Consider the following 7,500-nt stretch of genomic DNA (forward strand, 5'->3'; position numbering starts at 1 on the left):
AGGCCTTGGGGCCGAAACGACCTCAACCTATTCTCAAACTTTAAATGGGTGAGATCTCCGGCTTGCTTGATATGCTGAAGCCGCGAGCAAACGACTCGGATCGGAGTGCCAAGTGGGCCACTTTTGGTAAGCAGAACTGGCGCTGTGGGATGAACCAAACGCCGAGTTAAGGCGCCCGAATCGACGCTCATGGGAAACCATGAAAGGCGTTGGTTGCTTAAGACAGCAGGACGGTGGCCATGGAAGTCGGAATCCGCTAAGGAGTGTGTAACAACTCACCTGCCGAAGCAACTAGCCCTGAAAATGGATGGCGCTGAAGCGTCGTGCCTATACTCGGCCGTCAGTCTGGCAGTCATGGCCGGTCCTTGCGGCCGGCCGCGAAGCCCTGACGAGTAGGAGGGTCGCGGCGGTGGGCGCAGAAGGGTCTGGGCGTGAGCCTGCCTGGAGCCGCCGTCGGTGCAGATCTTGGTGGTAGTAGCAAATACTCCAGCGAGGCCCTGGAGGGCTGACGCGGAGAAGGGTTTCGTGTGAACAGCCGTTGCACACGAGTCAGTCGATCCTAAGCCCTAGGAGAAATCCGATGTTGATGGGGGCCGTCATAGCATGATGCACTTTGTGCTGGCCCCCGTTGGGCGAAAGGGAATCCGGTTCCTATTCCGGAACCCGGCAGCGGAACCGATACAAGTCGGGCCCCTCTTTTAGAGATGCTCGTCGGGGTAACCCAAAAGGACCCGGAGACGCCGTCGGGAGATCGGGGAAGAGTTTTCTTTTCTGCATGAGCGTTCGAGTTCCCTGGAATCCTCTAGCAGGGAGATAGGGTTTGGAACGCGAAGAGCACCGCAGTTGCGGCGGTGTCCCGATCTTCCCCTCGGACCTTGAAAATCCGGGAGAGGGCCACGTGGAGGTGTCGCGCCGGTTCGTACCCATATCCGCAGCAGGTCTCCAAGGTGAAGAGCCTCTAGTCGATAGAATAATGTAGGTAAGGGAAGTCGGCAAATTGGATCCGTAACTTCGGGATAAGGATTGGCTCTGAGGATCGGGGCGTGTCGGGCTTGGTCGGGAAGTGGGTCAGCGCTAACGTGCCGGGCCTGGGCGAGGTGAGTGCCGTAGGGGTGCCGGTAAGTGCGGGTTGGTTGGTTGGTTGGTTTGGGGGGGATGAAAGGGACCAGACTGCCATGGTCATCGGTCCCTTTTTCCAAAGACAAAGAACACCCACAGAGAATAAAAAAAGAGGAACAGAAGAGATCACAGACGATACAGAACAAGAGAGACGGAGACAAGGACAAGACAAAACGAACTAAAACCACACAGAGTGTGACGGTGGTTGGCCGACCATAGAAATAAATAAGGAAAAGCCAACCACTTAGAAACACATTAAAAAAACCAGTGGAAAATCATAGGCCAAAGGTCAGAATCAACACAAAACAATAAAATAAAACAGAAACACTCAGAGTAAATGATAAAATCCCCCTGCCTGAAGAAAACGTAAAACTAAGTCAGCCACAGTGGAGTCGTCTGTTAAAAGGGCAGGGAGCGTAGCAGGCAGCGCAAATGTCTGCCTGACCACTGCTAAAAGGGGACAGGCCAGCAAAATGTGGGCCACTGTCAAAGCTGCCCCACAGCGACAGAGAGGAGGGTCCTCCCGGCGCAGTAAATAACTGTGTGTCAGCCGGGAGTGGCCAATGCGGAGCCGGCAAAGAACTACTGAGTCCCTGCGAGTGGCTCGCAGAGACGACCGCCACACAGCCGTCGTCTCCTTGACAGCACGGAGTTTATTGCGCATTGGCAGTTCGCGTCATTCATCGTCCCATAGCGCCAAGATTTTGCGGCGGAAGACTGCCCGCAAATCAGTCTCTGGGAGGCCAACGTCCAGAGATGGTGCACTAGTCGCCTCTTTCGCCAGCCGGTCAACATTCTCGTTGCCGGGGATCCCAACATGGCCTGGGGTCCACACGAAGGCCGCAGAGCGGCCGCAACGCGCAAGAGTATGCAGGGACTCATGGATAGCCATCACCAGACGGGAACGAGGAAAACACTGGTCGAGTGCTCGTAAACTGCTCAGGGAATCGCTACAGATAACGAAGGACTCACCTGAGCAGGAGCGGATATACTCTAGGGCTCGAAAGATGGCGACCAGCTCAGCAGTGTAAACGCTGCAGCCAGCCGGCAAGGAACGTTGTTCGGAATGGTCCCCTAGAGTGAGCGCATACCCGACTCGACCAGCAACCATCGAGCCGTCGGTGTAAACAATGCCAGAGCCCTGATACGTGGCCAGGATGGAATAAAAGGGGCGGCGGAAGGCCTCTGGAGGGACTGAGTCCTTCGAGCCCTGTGCCAAGTCTAGCCGAAGGCAAGGGCGAGGAACGCACCACGGGGGTGTACGCAGAGGTGCCTGGAAAGGAGGTGGAACAGGGACAAGCCCAAGCCCGGAGAGAAGCTCCTTGACGCGTATGGCGATCGGACAACCCGACCGGGGCCGACGTTCCGGCAGACGGACGACTGACTGTGGGAACAGGAGACGATAGTTAGGATGCCCGGGCGAGCTTAGAACATGGGCAGCATAAGCGGCCAGCAAACGTTGGCGCCGGAACCGCAGTGGAGGGACACCTGCCTCCACGAGTAAGCTGTCCACAGGGCTGGTGCGGAAAGCACCAGTGGCAAGGCGTATCCCACTGTGGAGGATTGGGTCCAGCACCCGCAACGCAGATGGGGATGCTGAGCCATATGCCAGGCACCCATAATCCAGACGGGACTGGATTAACGCCTGGTAGAGCCGCAACAGTGTAGAGCGGTCGGCGCCCCAGTGGGTGTTGCTCAAGCATCGCAGAGCGTTTAGATGCCGCCAACACGTCTGTTTCAGCTGCCGGATATGAGGCAGCCAAGTCAACCGGGCATCGAAAACCACCCCCAGAAACCTGTGGGTCTCCACCACAGCAAGGAGTTCGTCGGCAAGATAAAGCCGCGGCTCAGGATGGACTGTTCGGCACCGGCAGAAATGCATAACGCAGGTCTTGGCTGCCGAAAACTGAAACCCATGCGCTACAGCCCAAGACTGCGCCTTACGGATAGCGCCCTGTAGCTGACGTTCAACAGCTGCAATGCCAGTAGAGCTGTAATAAAGGCAGAAGTCGTCAGCATACAGGGAAGCGGAGACAGAATTTCCCACGGCCGCAGCAAGCCCGTTAATGGCTATTAAAAACAGACACACACTTAAAACAGAGCCCTGTGGCACACCGTTCTCCTGGACGTGGGAGGAACTATACGAGGCCGCGACTTGCACGCGGAAGGTACGACACGACAGGAAATTGCGGATAAAAATCGGCAGAGGACCCCGAAGACCCCATCCATGGAGCGTAGAAAGAATGTGATGACGCCACGTCGTATCGTACGCCTTCCGCATGTCGAAAAAGACAGCGACCAGGTGCTGACGGCGGGAAAAGGCAGTACGGATGGCCGACTCCAGGCTCACCAGATTGTCGGCGGCGGAGCGGCCTTTACGGAACCCACCCTGAGATGGAGCCAGAAGGCCCCGAGACTCCAGTACCCAATTCAAGCGCCGGCTCACCATCCGTTCAAGCAACTTGCAAAGAACTTTGGTGAGGCTAATGGGACGGTAGCTGTCCACCTCCAGAGGGTTCTTTCCAGGTTTCAAAACGGGGATGACAATGCCTTCCCGCCATTGCGACGGAAACTCCCCCTCGACCCAAAGACGGTTGTAAAGATCGAGAAGGCGCCGCTGGCAGTCCACTGAAAGGTGTTTCAGCATCTGACAGTGGATGCCATCTGGCCCAGGAGCGGTATCAGGGCAAGCAGCGAGGGCACTGCGAAATTCCCACTCACTAAATGGAGCATTGTAAGATTCTGGGTGGTTGGTGCGAAACGAAAGGCTCCGACGTTCCAGCCGCTCTTTAATAGAGCGGAAGGCCTGGGGGTAATTCGCAGAAGCGGAACTCATACCAAAATGCTCTGCTAAGCGATGGGCAATGACGTCGGAGTCAGTACAAACTGCTCCATTCAGTGAGAGCGCAGGGACGCTGGCAGGTGGCCGATAGCCGTAGACGCGTCGAATCTTGGCCCAGACCTGCGAGGGAGTGACATGGAGGCCAATGGTGGACACATACCGCTCCCAGCACTCCTTCTTGCCTTGGCGGATAAGGAGGCGGGCCCGCGCACGCAGCCGTTTGAAGGCGATAAGGTGGTCGAGGGAGGGGTGTCGCTTGTGACGCTGGAGCGCCCGCCGGCGATCTTTAATCGCTTCAGCGATCTCAGGCGACCACCAAGGCACAGCCTTCCGCCGAGGGGACCCACAGGAATGGGGAATGGCAGATTCGGCGGCAGTAACGATGCCGGTGGTGACCGATTGAACCACCGCATCAATGTCATCGGTAGAGAGAGGCTCAAAAGCGGCAGTGGAGGAGAACAAGTCCCAGTCAGCCTTATTCAGAGCCCATCTGCTAGGGCGCCCAGAACAGTGGCGCTGTGGTAGTGACAAAAAGATCGGAAAGTGGTCACTACCACACAGGTCGTCATGCACACTCCATTGGACAGACGGTAAGAGGCTATGGCTACAGATGGAAAGGTCAATGGCGGAGTAGGTGCCATGCGCCACACTGAAGTGTGTGAAGGCACCATCATTTAACAGCGAGAGATCGAGCTGCGACCTTAAATGCTCAACGATGGCGCCTCGACCTGTTGCCACTGACCCACCCCACAGAGGGTTATGGGCGTTGAAGTCGCCCAATAGCAAGAAAGGTGGCGGCAATTGGGCGACCAGTGCAGCCAGGACATGCTGCGAGACATCACCATCCGGTGGAATGTAAAGACTGCAGACGGTAACAGCCTGTGGCGTCCACACGCGTACAGCGACAGCCTCTAAAGGCGTCTGGAGAGGGACAGACTCGCTGTGCAGAGTGTGAAGGACATATATGCAGACGCCACCAGACACCCTTTCATAAGCTGCTCGGTTCTTGTAATAACCCCGATAGCCACGGAGGGCGGGGGTTCGCATTGCTGGAAACCAAGTTTCCTGGAGAGCAATGCAGAAGAAAGGGTGAAGGCTGATAAGTTGGCGGAGCTCAGCGAGATTGTGGAAGAAACCGCTGCAGTTCCACTGGAGGATGGTATTGTCCATGGCTGAGAAAGGCGTGACGGGACGGGGAAGGCAGATTACGTCGCTGGGTCACCTGCTGCCTCCGATTGAGCACCCGTGCTAGTGTTATCCATGGCGTCTGAGGGACCGGCGAGTTCTAGGTCCTCAGCGGACGCCAGGATCTCCACCTCGTCCTCAGACGCAGAGCTGTAAGGTGGCGGTAGGGTGGCTGCCACCGCGAGTTCCTTGGGCTTAGAGCTCTTCTTCTTTGATTTCTCACGCTCCTCCTTGGGTTTAACTGGCTGGGAGGGCTTCACCGATTCAGTCTCCGGGACTGAGGAGGATCGTGAAGCCCGTCGACCAGCTGATTGCGGGCACTTACGCCACTGGCGGTCGTCAGCCTTCCCACTGGTGGAAACCTGGGAAGGGAGGGACCCGAGGGACCCCTTGCGAGCGTGAGAAGCCGAAGAAGTTGGACACTTCTCCGGCTTAGAAGCAGGGACGGACGTCCCTGATGGGGGGGATGGTGTTGCCCCTGAGGTAGGTGGCGCAGGAGCAACCCGGTGGGTAGAGCCCCCCACTGGCAAGGGGGCAGGAGGAGTCTTACTGGTTATCGAGCCGGCTGGAAGTCGTGAAACTGATGGGGCGAGCACAGGTGTTGTAGCGGCGGCGTAGGATGACGTCATTCGCACGGGATGTAATCGGTCGTATTTCCGCTTGGCCTCAGTATAAGTCAGTCGGTCCAGGGTCTTATATTCCATGATTTTGCGTTCTTTCTGGAAGATTCTGCAGTCTGGCGAGCAAGGTGAATGGTGCTCCCCGCAGTTGACACAGATGGGAGGCGGGGCACATGGAGTATCGGGATGAGACGGGCGTCCGCAATCTCGACATGTGAGGCTGGAAGTGCAGCGGGAAGACATATGGCCAAACTTCCAGCACTTGAAGCACCGCATCGGGGGAGGAATATAGGGCCTGACGTCACATCGGTAGACCATCACCTTGACCTTTTCCGGTAACGTATCACCCTCGAAGGCCAAGATGAAGGCACCGGTAGCTATCTGATTTTCCTTCGGACCCCGATGAACGCGCCGGACGAAATGTACACCTCTGCGCTCTAAGTTGGCGCGCAGCTCGTCATCAGACTGCAAAAGAAGGTCCTTATGGTAAATAACTCCCTGGACCATATTTAAACTCTTATGCGGTGTGATCGTAACAGCAACATCCCCCAACTTATCACAAGCAAGTAACCGTCGTGACTGGGCAGAGGATGCCGTTTGGATCAGGACCGATCCAGAACGCATTTTTGACAAGCCCTCCACCTCCCCAAACTTGTCCTCTAAATGCTCGACGAAGAACTGAGGCTTTGTTGAGAGAAAAGACTCCCCATCAGCTCTCGTACAAACTAAGAATCGGGGCGAATAAGTGCTACTGCCATCCTGAGATTTACGTTCCTCCCACGGCGTGGCCAGAGAGGGGAACGTTTTCGGATTGTACTTTTCAGCATTAAATTGAGCCCGAGAACGCTTAGAGACTGCTGGCGGCTGGCCGCCAGCGAGAGATGATGTACCACGCTTCATTGCGGGTCATCCGCCCTGATGCCACCTACTCCGACCAAGGGCCCTCCCCACGGGCGCCACCCAGCCGCAGCAATAGCCACCTGGCAGGACGGCCATTGCCGGGAGTCCTGATGCCCCAAGGAGATGGGCATCTACTCCTTGGCATACATGGGGAGTTAACGGCGCAGGCATCAGTAGAGCGATCCCTGTGTTGTCAGGGGGCTACAACCAAGAGGGTACATGGCGACCCCACCACAACGGACTGGCTACCGTGCTGGATCTTAGGTGCAAAAATGGCCAAGGTCGTCGTCACAGTTAAAAGAAACACTGCAGAGTGCAGCGTGGTAATCGCCCAAGAGATCGAAAACGAGCGGGACACCATTGCAACGACGAGAAAGACGGCTATAGGTCTAATTGCACGAAGGATACAGTGCACCATGTAAGGTGCCCTTCCCCAATTGGCTCGCTCTTCGGAATAATTTAGATAGATGGAGGTCAAACCCGAGAGGGGACCATCACATAAGGCCGAAACGGTTGAGACTCCTTTTAGTCGCCTCTTACGACAGGCAGGAATACCGCGGGCCTATTCTAACCCCCGAACCGGTAAGTGCGGGCGTTTAGCGCGGGCGTGGTCTGCTCTCGCCGTTGGTCGGCCTCGTGCTGGCCGGCGGTGCAGGATGCGCGCGCCTGCGCGGCGTTCGCGCCCCGGTGCTTCAACCTGCGTGCAGGATCCGAGCTCGGTCCCGTGCCTTGGCCTCCCACGGATCTTCCTTGCTGCGAGGCCGCGTCCGCCTTAGCGTGCTCCTCCGGGGGCGCGCGGGTGCGCGGATTCTCTTCGGCCGCCATTCAACGATC

Source organism: Schistocerca serialis, chromosome 8 (assembly GCF_023864345.2).
Source record: "Schistocerca serialis cubense isolate TAMUIC-IGC-003099 chromosome 8, iqSchSeri2.2, whole genome shotgun sequence".
NCBI classification, from domain to species: domain Eukaryota; kingdom Metazoa; phylum Arthropoda; class Insecta; order Orthoptera; family Acrididae; genus Schistocerca; species Schistocerca serialis.